We start from the raw sequence: 13,950 nt of genomic DNA, 5'->3' as shown, positions 1-13,950 counted from the left end.
GGAGCTGGGCCTCTCGGAACGCCGAGCGATAGACGATGTACGTTTAGCTCAGATTGCGTCATGCGTGGCGCGACAACGGTGCCGCATGCGCACGTGACACGCGCATGATGGAGAAATGGCATCTTTCTCTGACACAACGATCTCAAAGTTCGCATACTTGCGGCGGCGTCTAAAGTCACCGCATTAAGTCACGTGTTTTCACGTGAATCTCCCTTATTTTATGCTGGCGCTGATTTCCCGGCGTACATTTTCGGATGACCTTGCCTAAAAAAAAAAAAAATGAAATGCTGTTGTTTAGCGTGCCGAACCCACTATATGATTCTAAAGCGCATCGCAGTATTGGACTCCAAAATAATTTCGACTACCAGGGATTCTTTAACGTGCACCCAGTGCGCAGTATGCGTTTTTTTTTAGTGTCGTTTATTTCGTTTAATTTAATTTTAATTTAAGTCCCGGTTGTCGCGACCGTGACTTCATCCCGTGCCCTCGGGCTTAAGAGTGAAAGGCCAAAACCACTGCGCGCACAGCGTCGATCTTACTTTGGCTCTTCATCATTAGGAACTTTTCATCTAACCTATCCGTCATCAGTGGCTACGGCATTCTGCTGCGGAGCACGAGGCCGCGGGTTCGATACCCGGCCTTGTGCCGTTTGGATGGGGTGAAATGGAAAAACGCCCGTGTGCTTACGTGTAGGTGCAGGTACAAGAACCTCAACTGTTCGCAATTATTCATCACTACTGCTTTCTTGTAGTTGGAGTATGGGAACAAAACGCCATTTTTTTCCAGCCGCATTGTTCATTGAAACAGTTGACCTGCAGTAGATCCTATAGATGAGATGAATATTTAGAATTATTATTAGGGTTATAATTATTTTCGAGTGCTGATTGCCGTGTTATAGTTAGTTAACGAAACTTCCCCTCAAGTCTAAATATTGTAAGGCAGTTTGTCGTGTGCGTATCATGGACACGCATGCTTATATCGCCTTTCAGTTTCTCTGCCACTGTTACGCTTTAAAACCACGGCGCTGCAAGTTTGCTTTCCTTTCCTTCCCTCTTCTCCGCCCTTAAACTGACTCTCTTAACTACTACACGCAGAGACAAAGAAACAGCGCGCGCATGCGATCCCATAGATGAGATGAATACATATATATAGAAAAGCATCAGTCATAGCTCTCGAAGTATAGCCTTCTGAGCCGTTTCCTTTTTTCTTTTTCTGTTTTTTTTTCTTTGAAAGAAGTCCTATTAGGGTTATTATAGTTACACGAAGGTATTTCGCCCTCGCCAGCAGCAGTACTTGAGATAGCTATTCCGGCGGCTAGCTTCCCACGCTATGCGTACCGCCCTCGCACCTGTTAAAGCTTTTCCTAGACGCTAGAGCTATACTATTCCTGCGCAACCTTGAGCGATCGGAAAGCGCGTTTTCCACCCTTGGCCGGCGGTGAGGGGAGGCTTCGTTCCGGCCGCGAAGCTCTCCACATCCCCGTAAGGTGCCTGGTGGTTGTCTCGTGCTGACGATGCCCTCTCGGTGAGCGCATATTTCCCCCCTCATCTTTTAAGAGATTCAATACGTACAAGCATTTGTCTCGCAAACCAGATTTATTTCAAGGGAATTTTCCACGTCTCAATAATTTCTCTCGTCGTATTCGAGTGCTGATTGCCGTGTTATAGTTTGTTAACGAAGCTTCCCCTCAAGTCTAAATATTGTAAGGAAGTTTGTCGTGTACGTATCATGGCCACGCACGCTTATATCGCCTTCCGTTTCTCTACCACGGCTGCGCTTTAAGACCACGGCGCTGCAAGTTTGCTTTCCTTTCCTTCCCTCTTCTCCGCCCTTAAACTGGCTCTCTTAACTACTACACGCAGAGACAAGAAACAGCGCGCGCTTTAGATCCTATAGATGAGATGAATATTTACAATTATTATTAGGGTTATAATTATATTCGAGTGCTGATTGCCGTGTTATAGTTAGTTAACGAAGCTTCCCCTCAAGTCTAAATATTGTAAGGCAGTTTGTCGTGTGCGTATCATGGACACGCATGCTTATATCGCCTTCCCGTTTCTCTGCCACGGTTGCGCTTTAAAACCACGGCGCTGCAAGTTTGCTTTCCTTTCCTTCCCTCTTCTCCGCCCTTAAACTGACTCTCTTAACTACTACACGCAGAGACAAAGAAACAGCGCGCGCATGCGATCCCATAGATGAGATGAATACATATATATAGAAAAGCATCAGTCATAGCTCTCGAAGTATAGCCTTCTGAGCCGTTTCCTTTTTTCTTTTTCTGTTTTTTTTCTTTGAAAGAAGTCCTATTAGGGTTATTATAATTACACGAAGGTATTTTGCCCTCGCCAGCAGCAGTACTTGAGATAGCTATTCCGGCGGCTAGCTTCCAACGCTATGCGTGCCGCCCACGCACCTGTTAAAGCTTTTCCTAGACGCTAGAGCTATACTATTCCTGCGCAACATTGAGCGATCGGAAAGCGCGTTTTCCACGCTTGGCCGGCGGAGAGGGGAGGCTTCGTTCCGGCCGCGAAGCTCTCCACATCCCCGTAAGGTGCCTGGTGGTGGTCGCGTGCTGACGATGCCCTCTCGATGAGCGCATATTTCCCCCCTCATCTTTTAAGAGATTCAATACATACAAGCATTTGTCTCGCAAACCAGATTTATTTCAAGGGAATTTTCCACGTCTCAATAATTTCTCTCGTCGTATTCGAGTGCTGATTGCCGTGTTATAGTTTGTTAACGAAGCTTCACCTCAAGTCTAAATATTGTAAGGCAGTTTGTCGTGTACGTATCATGGCCACGCACGCTTATATCGCCTTCCGTTTCTCTACCACGGCTGCGCTTTAAAACCACGGCGCTGCAAGTTTGCTTTCCTTTCCTTCCCTCTTCTCCGCCCTTAAACTGGCTCTGTTAACTACTACAAGTAGAGACAAGAAACAGCGCGCGCTTTAGATCCTATAGATGAGATGAATATTTACAATTATTATTAGGGTTATAATTATATTCGAGTGCTGATTGCCGTGTATAGTTAGTTAACGAAGCTTCCCCTCAAGTCTAAATATTGTAAGGCAGTTTGTCGTGTGCGTATCATGGACACGCATGCTTATATCGCCTTCCGTTTCTCTACCACGGTTGCGCTTTAAAACCACGGCGCTGCAAGTTTGCTTTCCTTTCCTTCCCTCTTCTCCGCCCTTCAACTGGCTCTGTTAACTACTACACGTAGAGACAAGAAACAGCGCGCGCTTTAGATCCTATAGATGAGATGAATATTTACAATTATTATTAGGGTTATAATTGTATTCGAGTGCTGATTGCCGTGTTATAGTTAGTTAACGAAGCTTCCCCTCAAGTCTAAATATTGTAAGGCAGTTTGTCATGCGCGTATCATGGACACGTATGCTTATATCGCCTTTCCGTTTCTCTGCCACGGTTGCGCTTTAAAACCACGGCGCTGCAAGTTTGCTTTCCTTTCCTTCCCTCTTCTCCGCCCTTAAACTGACTCTCTTAACTACTACACGCAGAGACAAAGAAACAGCGTGCGCATGCGATCCCATAGATGAGATGAATACATATATATAGAAAAGCATCAGTCATAGCTATCGAAGTATAGCCTTCTGAGCCGTTTCCTTTTTCTTGTTCTGTTTATTTTTCTTTGAAAGAAGTCCTATTAGGGTTATTATAATTACACGAAGGTATTTCGCCCTCGCCAGCAGCAGTACTTGAGATAGCTATTCCGGCGGCTAGCTTCCCACGCTATGCGTGCCGCCCTCGCACCTGTTAAAGCTTTTCCTAGACGCTAGAGCTATACTATTCCTGCGCAACCTTGAGCGATCGGAAAACGCGTTTTCCACGCTTGGCCGGCGGAGAGGGGAGGCTTCGTTCCGGCCGCGAAGCTCTCCACATCCCCGTAAGGTGCCTGGTGGTAGTCTCGTGCTGACGATGCCCTCTCCGTGAGCGCATATTTCCCCCCTCATCTTTTAAGAGATTCAATACTTACAAGCATTTGTCTCGCAAACCAGATTTATTTCAAGGGAATTTTCCACGTCTCAATAATTTCTCTCGTCGTATTCGAGTGCCGATTGCCGTGTTATAGTTTGTTAACGAAGCTTCCCCTCAAGTCTAAATATTGTAAGGCAGTTTGTCGTGTACGTATCATGGCCACGCACGCTTATATCGCCTTCCGTTTCTCTACCACGGCTGCGCTTTAAAACCACGGCGCTGCAAGTTTGCTTTCCTTTCCTTCCCTCTTCTCCGCCCTTAAACTGGCTCTGTTAACTACTACACGTAGAGACAAGAAACAGCGCGCGCTTTAGATCCTATAGATGAGATGAATATTTACAATTATTATTAGGGTTACAATTATATTCGAGTGCTGATTGCCGTGTATAGTTAGTTAACGAAGCTTCCCCTCAAGTCTAAATATTGTAAGGCAGTTTGTCGTGTGCGTATCATGGACACGCATGCTTATATCGCCTTCCGTTTCTCTACCACGGTTGCGCTTTAAAACCACGGCGCTGCAAGTTTGCTTTCCTTTCCTTCCCTCTTCTCCGCCCTTCAACTGGCTCTGTTAACTACTACACGTAGAGACAAGAAACAGCATGCGCTTTAGATCCTATAGATGAGATGAATATTTACAATTATTATTAGGGTTATAATTATATTCGAGTGCTGATTGCCGTGTCATAGTTAGTTAACGAAGCTTCCCCTCAAGTCTAAATATTGTAAGGCAGTTTGTCGTGTGCGTATCATGGACACGCATGCTTATATCGCCTTTCCGTTTCTCTGCCACGGTTGCGCTTTAAAACCACGGCGCTGCAAGTTTGCTTTCCTTTCCTTCCCTCTTCTCCGCCCTTAAACTGACTCTCTTAACTACTACACGCAGAGACAAAGAAACAGCGCGCGCATGCGATCCCACAGATGAGATGAATACATATATATAGAAAAGCATCAGTCATAGCTCTCGAAGTATAGCCTTCTGAGCCGTTTCCTTTTTCTTTTTCTGTTTTTTTTCTTTGAAAGAAGTCCTATTAGGGTTATTATAATTACACGAAGGTATTTCGCCCTCGCCAGCAGCAGTACTTGAGATAGCTATTCCGGCGGCTAGCTTCCCACGCTATGCGTGCCGCCCTCGCACCTGTCAAAGCTTTTCCTAGACGCTAGAGCTATACTATTCCTGCGCAACCTTGAGCGATCGGAAAGCGCGTTTTCCACGCTTGGCCGGCGGAGAGGGGAGGCTTCGTTCCGGCCGCGAAGCTCTCCACATCCCCGTAAGGTGCCTGGTGGTGGTCTCGTGCTGACGATGCCCTCTCGGTGAGCGCATATTTCCCCCCTCATCTTTTAAGAGATTCAATACTTACAAGCATTTGTCTCGCAAACCAGATTTATTTCAAGGGAATTTTCCACGTCTCAATAATTTCTCTCGTCGTATTCGAGTGCTGATTGCCGTGTTATAGTTTGTTAACGAAGCTTCCCCTCAAGTCTAAATATTGTAAGGCAGTTTGTCGTGTACGTATCATGGCCACGCACGCTTATATCGCCTTCCGTTTCTCTACCACGGCTGCGCTTTAAAACCACGGCGCTGCAAGTTTGCTTTCCTTTCCTTCCCTCTTCTCCGCCCTTAAACTGGCTCTGTTAACTACTACACGTAGAGACAAGAAACAGCGCGCGCTTTAGATCCTATGGATGAGATGAATATTTACAATTATTATTAGGGTTATAATTATATTCGAGTGCTGATTGCCGTGTATAGTTAGTTAACGAAGCTTCCCCTCAAGTCTAAATATTGTAAGGCAGTTTGTCGTGTGCGTATCATGGACACGCATGCTTATATCGCCTTCCGTTTCTCTACCACGGTTGCGCTTTAAAACCACGGCGCTGCAAGTTTGCTTTCCTTTCCTTCCCTCTTCTCCGCCCTTCAACTGGCTCTGTTAACTACTACACGTAGAGACAAGAAACAGCGCGCGCTTTAGATCCTATAGATGAGATGAATATTTACAATTATTATTAGGGTTATAATTGTATTCGAGTGCTGATTGCCGTGTATAGTTAGTTAACGAAGCTTCCCCTCAAGTCTAAATATTGTAAGGCAGTTTGTCATGTGCGTATCATGGACACGCATGCTTATATCGCCTTCCGTTTCTCTACCACGGTTGCGCTTTAAAACCACGGCGCTGCAAGTTTGCTTTCCTTTCCTTCCCTCTTCTCCGCCCTTAAACTGACTCTCTTAACTACTACACGCAGAGACAAAGAAACAGCGCGCGCATGCGATCCCACAGATGAGATGAATACATATATATAGAAAAGCATCAGTCATAGCTCTCGAAGTATAGCCTTCTGAGCCGTTTCCTTTTTCTTTTTCTGTTTTTTTTTCTTTGAAAGAAGTCCTATTAGGGTTATTATAATTACACGAAGGTATTTCGCCCTCGCCAGCAGCAGTACTTGAGATAGCTATTCCGGCGGCTAGCTTCCCACGCTATGCGTGCCGCCCTCGCACCTGTCAAAGCTTTTCCTAGACGCTAGAGCTATACTATTCCTGCGCAACCTTGAGCGATCGGAAAGCGCGTTTTCCACGCTTGGCCGGCGGAGAGGGGAGGCTTCGTTCCGGCCGCGAAGCTCTCCACATCCCCGTAAGGTGCCTGGTGGTGGTCTCGTGCTGACGATGCCCTCTGCGTGAGCGCATATTTCCCCCCTCATCTTTTAAGAGATTCAATACTTACAAGCATTTGTCTCGCAAACCAGATTTATTTCAAGGGAATTTTCCACGTCTCAATAATTTCTCTCGTCGTATTCGAGCGCCGATTGCCGTGTTATAGTTTGTTAACGAAGCTTCCCCTCAAGTCTAAATATTGTAAGGCAGTTTGTCGTGTACGTATCATGGCCACGCACGCTTATATCGCCTTCCGTTTCTCTACCACGGCTGCGCTTTAAAACCACGGCGCTGCAAGTTTGCTTTCCTTTCCTTCCCTCTTCTCCGCCCTTAAACTGGCTCTGTTAACTACTACACGTAGAGACAAGAAACAGCGCGCGCTTTAGATCCTATAGATGAGATGAATATTTACAATTATTATTAGGGTTACAATTATATTCGAGTGCTGATTGCCGTGTATAGTTAGTTAACGAAGCTTCCCCTCAAGTCTAAATATTGTAAGGCAGTTTGTCGTGTGCGTATCATGGACACGCATGCTTATATCGCCTTCCGTTTCTCTACCACGGTTGCGCTTTAAAACCACGGCGCTGCAAGTTTGCTTTCCTTTCCTTCCCTCTTCTCCGCCCTTCAACTGGCTCTGTTAACTACTACACGTAGAGACAAGAAACAGCGTGCGCTTTAGATCCTATAGATGAGATGAATATTTACAATTATTATTAGGGTTATAATTATATTCGAGTGCTGATTGCCGTGTTATAGTTAGTTAACGAAGGTTCCCCTCAAGTCTAAATATTGTAAGGCAGTTTGTCGTGTGCGTATCATGGACACGCATGCTTATATCGCCTTTCCGTTTCTCTGCCACGGTTGCGCTTTAAAACCACGGCGCTGCAAGTTTGCTTTCCTTTCCTTCCCTCTTCTCCGCCCTTAAACTGACTCTCTTAACTACTACACGCAGAGACAAAGAAACAGCGCGCGCATGCGATCCCACAGATGAGATGAATACATATATATAGAAAAGCATCAGTCATAGCTCTCGAAGTATAGCCTTCTGAGCCGTTTCCCTTTTCTTTTTCTGTTTTTTTTTCTTTGAAAGAAGTCCTATTAGGGTTATTATAATTACACGAAGGTATTTCGCCCTCGCCAGCAGCAGTACTTGAGATAGCTATTGCGGCGGCTAGCTTCCCACGCTATGCGTGCCGCCCTCGCACCTGTCAAAGCTTTTCCTAGACGCTAGAGCTATACTATTCCTGCGCAACCTTGAGCGATCGGAAAGCGCGTTTTCCACGCTTGGCCGGCGGAGAGGGGAGGCTTCGTTCCGGCCGCGAAGTTCTCCACATCCCCGTAAGGTGCCTGGTGGTGGTCTCGTGCTGACGATGCCCTCTCGGTGAGCGCATATTTCCCCCCTCATCTTTTAAGAGATTCAATACTTACAAGCATTTGTCTCGCAAACCAGATTTATTTCAAGGGAATTTTCCACGTCTCAATAATTTCTCTCGTCGTATTCGAGTGCTGATTGCCGTGTTATAGTTTGTTAACGAAGCTTCCCCTCAAGTCTAAATATTGTAAGGCAGTTTGTCGTGTACGTATCATGGCCACGCACGCTTATATCGCCTTCCGTTTCTCTACCACGGCTGCGCTTTAAAACCACGGCGCTGCAAGTTTGCTTTCCTTTCCTTCCCTCTTCTCCGCCCTTAAACTGGCTCTGTTAACTACTACACGTAGAGACAAGAAACAGCGCGCGCTTTAGATCCTATGGATGAGATGAATATTTACAATTATTATTAGGGTTATAATTATATTCGAGTGCTGATTGCCGTGTATAGTTAGTTAACGAAGCTTCCCCTCAAGTCTAAATATTGTAAGGCAGTTTGTCGTGTGCGTATCATGGACACGCATGCTTATATCGCCTTCCGTTTCTCTACCACGGTTGCGCTTTAAAACCACGGCGCTGCAAGTTTGCTTTCCTTTCCTTCCCTCTTCTCCGCCCTTAAACTGGCTCTGTTAACTACTACACGTAGAGACAAGAAACAGCGCGCGCTTTAGATCCTATAGATGAGATGAATATTTACAATTATTATTAGGGTTACAATTATATTCGAGTGCTGATTGCCGTGTATAGTTAGTTAACGAAGCTTCCCCTCAAGTCTAAATATTGTAAGGCAGTTTGTCGTGTGCGTATCATGGACACGCATGCTTATATCGCCTTCCGTTTCTCTACCACGGTTGCGCTTTAAAACCACGGCGCTGCAAGTGTGCTTTCCTTTCCTTCCCTCTTCTCCGCCCTTAAACTGGCTCTCTTAACTACTACACGCAGAGACAAGAAACAGCGTGCGCTTTAGATCCTATAGATGAGATGAATATTTACAATTATTATTAGGGTTATAATTATATTCGAGTGCTGATTGCCGTGTTATAGTTAGTTAACGAAGCTTCCCCTCAAGTCTAAATATTGTAAGGCAGTTTGTCGTGTGCGTATCATGGACACGCATGCTTATATCGCCTTTCCGTTTCTCTGCCACGGTTGCGCTTTAAAACCACGGCGCTGCAAGTTTGCTTTCCTTTCCTTCCCTTTTCTCCGCCCTTAAACTGACTCTCTTAACTACTACACGCAGAGACAAAGAAACAGCGCGCGCATGCGATCCCACAGATGAGATGAATACATATATATAGAAAAGCATCAGTCATAGCTCTCGAAGTATAGCCTTCTGAGCCGTTTCCTTTTTCTTTTTCAGTTTTTTTTTCTTTGAAAGAAGTCCTATTAGGGTTATTATAATTACACGAAGGTATTTCGCCCTCGCCAGCAGCAGTACTTGAGATAGCTATTCCGGCGGCTAGCTTCCCACGCTATGCGTGCCGCCCTCGCACCTGTCAAAGCTTTTCCTAGACGCTAGAGCTATACTATTCCTGCGCAACCTTGAGCGATCGGAAAGCGCGTTTTCCACGCTTGGCCGGCGGAGAGGGGAGGCTTCGTTCCGGCCGCGAAGCTCTCCACATCCCCGTAAGGTGCCTGGTGGTGGTCTCGTGCTGACGATGCCCTCTCGGTGAGCGCATATTTCCCCCCTCATCTTTTAAGAGATTCAATACTTACAAGCATTTGTCTCGCAAACCAGATTTATTTCAAGGGAATTTTCCACGTCTCAATAATTTCTCTCGTCGTATTCGAGTGCTGATTGCCGTGTTATAGTTTGTTAACGAAGCTTCCCCTCAAGTCTAAATATTGTAAGGCAGTTTGTCGTGCACGTATCATGGCCACGCACGCTTATATCGCCTTCCGTTTCTCTACCACGGCTGCGCTTTAAAACCACGGCGCTGCAAGTTTGCTTTCCTTTCCTTCCCTCTTCTCCGCCCTTAAACTGGCTCTGTTAACTACTACACGTAGAGACAAGAAACAGCGCGCGCTTTAGATCCTATGGATGAGATGAATATTTACAATTATTATTAGGGTTATAATTATATTCGAGTGCTGATTTCCGTGTATAGTTAGTTAACGAAGCTTCCCCTCAAGTCTAAATATTGTAAGGCAGTTTGTCGTGTGCGTATCATGGACACGCATGCTTATATCGCCTTCCGTTTCTCTACAACGGTTGCGCTTTAAAACCACGGCGCTGCAAGTTTGCTTTCCTTTCCTTCCCTCTTCTCCGCCCTTAAACTGGCTCTCTTAACTACTACACGCAGAGACAAGAAACAGCGCGCGCTTTAGATCCTATAGATGAGATGAATATTTACAATTATTATTAGGGTTACAATTATATTCGAGTGCTGATTGCCGTGTATAGTTAGTTAACGAAGCTTCCCCTCAAGTCTAAATATTGTAAGGCAGTTTGTCGTGTGCGTATCATGGACACGCATGCTTATATCGCCTTCCGTTTCTCTACCACGGTTGCGCTTTAAAACCACGGCGCTGCAAGTTTGCTTTCCTTTCCTTCCCTCTTCTCCGCCCTTCAACTGGCTCTGTTAACTACTACACGTAGAGACAAGAAACAGCGTGCGCTTTAGATCCTATAGATGAGATGAATATTTACAATTATTATTAGGGTTATAATTATATTCGAGTGCTGATTGCCGTGTTATAGTTAGTTAACGAAGGTTCCCCTCAAGTCTAAATATTGTAAGGCAGTTTGTCGTGTGCGTATCATGGACACGCATGCTTATATCGCCTTTCCGTTTCTCTGCCACGGTTGCGCTTTAAAACCACGGCGCTGCAAGTTTGCTTTCCTTTCCTTCCCTCTTCTCCGCCCTTAAACTGACTCTCTTAACTACTACACGCAGAGACAAAGAAACAGCGCGCGCATGCGATCCCACAGATGAGATGAATACATATATATAGAAAAGCATCAGTCATAGCTCTCGAAGTATAGCCTTCTGAGCCGTTTCCCTTTTCTTTTTCTGTTTTTTTTTCTTTGAAAGAAGTCCTATTAGGGTTATTATAATTACACGAAGGTATTTCGCCCTCGCCAGCAGCAGTACTTGAGATAGCTATTGCGGCGGCTAGCTTCCCACGCTATGCGTGCCGCCCTCGCACCTGTCAAAGCTTTTCCTAGACGCTAGAGCTATACTATTCCTGCGCAACCTTGAGCGATCGGAAAGCGCGTTTTCCACGCTTGGCCGGCGGAGAGGGGAGGCTTCGTTCCGGCCGCGAAGTTCTCCACATCCCCGTAAGGTGCCTGGTGGTGGTCTCGTGCTGACGATGCCCTCTCGGTGAGCGCATATTTCCCCCCTCATCTTTTAAGAGATTCAATACTTACAAGCATTTGTCTCGCAAACCAGATTTATTTCAAGGGAATTTTCCACGTCTCAATAATTTCTCTCGTCGTATTCGAGTGCTGATTGCCGTGTTATAGTTTGTTAACGAAGCTTCCCCTCAAGTCTAAATATTGTAAGGCAGTTTGTCGTGTACGTATCATGGCCACGCACGCTTATATCGCCTTCCGTTTCTCTACCACGGCTGCGCTTTAAAACCACGGCGCTGCAAGTTTGCTTTCCTTTCCTTCCCTCTTCTCCGCCCTTAAACTGGCTCTGTTAACTACTACACGTAGAGACAAGAAACAGCGCGCGCTTTAGATCCTATGGATGAGATGAATATTTACAATTATTATTAGGGTTATAATTATATTCGAGTGCTGATTGCCGTGTATAGTTAGTTAACGAAGCTTCCCCTCAAGTCTAAATATTGTAAGGCAGTTTGTCGTGTGCGTATCATGGACACGCATGCTTATATCGCCTTCCGTTTCTCTACCACGGTTGCGCTTTAAAACCACGGCGCTGCAAGTTTGCTTTCCTTTCCTTCCCTCTTCTCCGCCCTTAAACTGGCTCTGTTAACTACTACACGTAGAGACAAGAAACAGCGCGCGCTTTAGATCCTATAGATGAGATGAATATTTACAATTATTATTAGGGTTACAATTATATTCGAGTGCTGATTGCCGTGTATAGTTAGTTAACGAAGCTTCCCCTCAAGTCTAAATATTGTAAGGCAGTTTGTCGTGTGCGTATCATGGACACGCATGCTTATATCGCCTTCCGTTTCTCTACCACGGTTGCGCTTTAAAACCACGGCGCTGCAAGTGTGCTTTCCTTTCCTTCCCTCTTCTCCGCCCTTAAACTGGCTCTCTTAACTCCTACACGCAGAGACAAGAAACAGCGTGCGCTTTAGATCCTATAGATGAGATGAATATTTACAATTATTATTAGGGTTATAATTATATTCGAGTGCTGATTGCCGTGTTATAGTTAGTTAACGAAGCTTCCCCTCAAGTCTAAATATTGTAAGGCAGTTTGTCGTGTGCGTATCATGGACACGCATGCTTATATCGCCTTTCCGTTTCTCTGCCACGGTTGCGCTTTAAAACCACGGCGCTGCAAGTTTGCTTTCCTTTCCTTCCCTTTTCTCCGCCCTTAAACTGACTCTCTTAACTACTACACGCAGAGACAAAGAAACAGCGCGCGCATGCGATCCCACAGATGAGATGAATACATATATATAGAAAAGCATCAGTCATAGCTCTCGAAGTATAGCCTTCTGAGCCGTTTCCTTTTTCTTTTTCAGTTTTTTTTTCTTTGAAAGAAGTCCTATTAGGGTTATTATAATTACACGAAGGTATTTCGCCCTCGCCAGCAGCAGTACTTGAGATAGCTATTCCGGCGGCTAGCTTCCCACGCTATGCGTGCCGCCCTCGCACCTGTCAAAGCTTTTCCTAGACGCTAGAGCTATACTATTCCTGCGCAACCTTGAGCGATCGGAAAGCGCGTTTTCCACGCTTGGCCGGCGGAGAGGGGAGGCTTCGTTCCGGCCGCGAAGCTCTCCACATCCCCGTAAGGTGCCTGGTGGTGGTCTCGTGCTGACGATGCCCTCTCGGTGAGCGCATATTTCCCCCCTCATCTTTTAAGAGATTCAATACTTACAAGCATTTGTCTCGCAAACCAGATTTATTTCAAGGGAATTTTCCACGTCTCAATAATTTCTCTCGTCGTATTCGAGTGCTGATTGCCGTGTTATAGTTTGTTAACGAAGCTTCCCCTCAAGTCTAAATATTGTAAGGCAGTTTGTCGTGCACGTATCATGGCCACGCACGCTTATATCGCCTTCCGTTTCTCTACCACGGCTGCGCTTTAAAACCACGGCGCTGCAAGTTTGCTTTCCTTTCCTTCCCTCTTCTCCGCCCTTAAACTGGCTCTGTTAACTACTACACGTAGAGACAAGAAACAGCGCGCGCTTTAGATCCTATGGATGAGATGAATATTTACAATTATTATTAGGGTTATAATTATATTCGAGTGCTGATTTCCGTGTATAGTTAGTTAACGAAGCTTCCCCTCAAGTCTAAATATTGTAAGGCAGTTTGTCGTGTGCGTATCATGGACACGCATGCTTATATCGCCTTCCGTTTCTCTACAACGGTTGCGCTTTAAAACCACGGCGCTGCAAGTTTGCTTTCCTTTCCTTCCCTCTTCTCCGCCCTTAAACTGGCTCTCTTAACTACTACACGCAGAGACAAGAAACAGCGCGCGCTTTAGATCCTATAGATGAGATGAATATTTACAATTATTATTAGGGTTATAATTATATTCGAGTGCTGATTGCCGTGTTATAGTTAGTTAACGAAGCTTCCCCTCAAGTCTAAATATTGTAAGGCAGTTTGTCGTGTGCGTATCATGGACACGCATGCTTATATCGCCTTTCCGTTTCTCTGCCACGGTTGCGCTTTAAAACCACGGCGCTGCAAGTTTGCTTTCCTTTCCTTCCCTCTTCTCCGCCCTTAAACTGGCTCTGTTAACTACTACACGTAGAGACAAGAAACAGCGCG

General features: G+C 45.6%; 1 protein-coding gene across 1 annotated transcript in view; it reads left to right on the top strand.

The window, feature by feature from the left end:
- The window catches only part of LOC142574760 (endothelin-converting enzyme 1-like), a 102,780-nt gene that overhangs the window by 23,033 nt on the left and 65,797 nt on the right, over nucleotides 1-13,950 (top strand). The gene's annotated exons all lie outside the window — the stretch shown is intronic.

The sequence above is a fragment of the Dermacentor variabilis genome, chromosome 3 (assembly GCF_050947875.1).
Source record: "Dermacentor variabilis isolate Ectoservices chromosome 3, ASM5094787v1, whole genome shotgun sequence".
Classification (NCBI taxonomy): domain Eukaryota; kingdom Metazoa; phylum Arthropoda; class Arachnida; order Ixodida; family Ixodidae; genus Dermacentor; species Dermacentor variabilis.
This window is presented reverse-complemented; position numbering and strand designations above follow the sequence as displayed.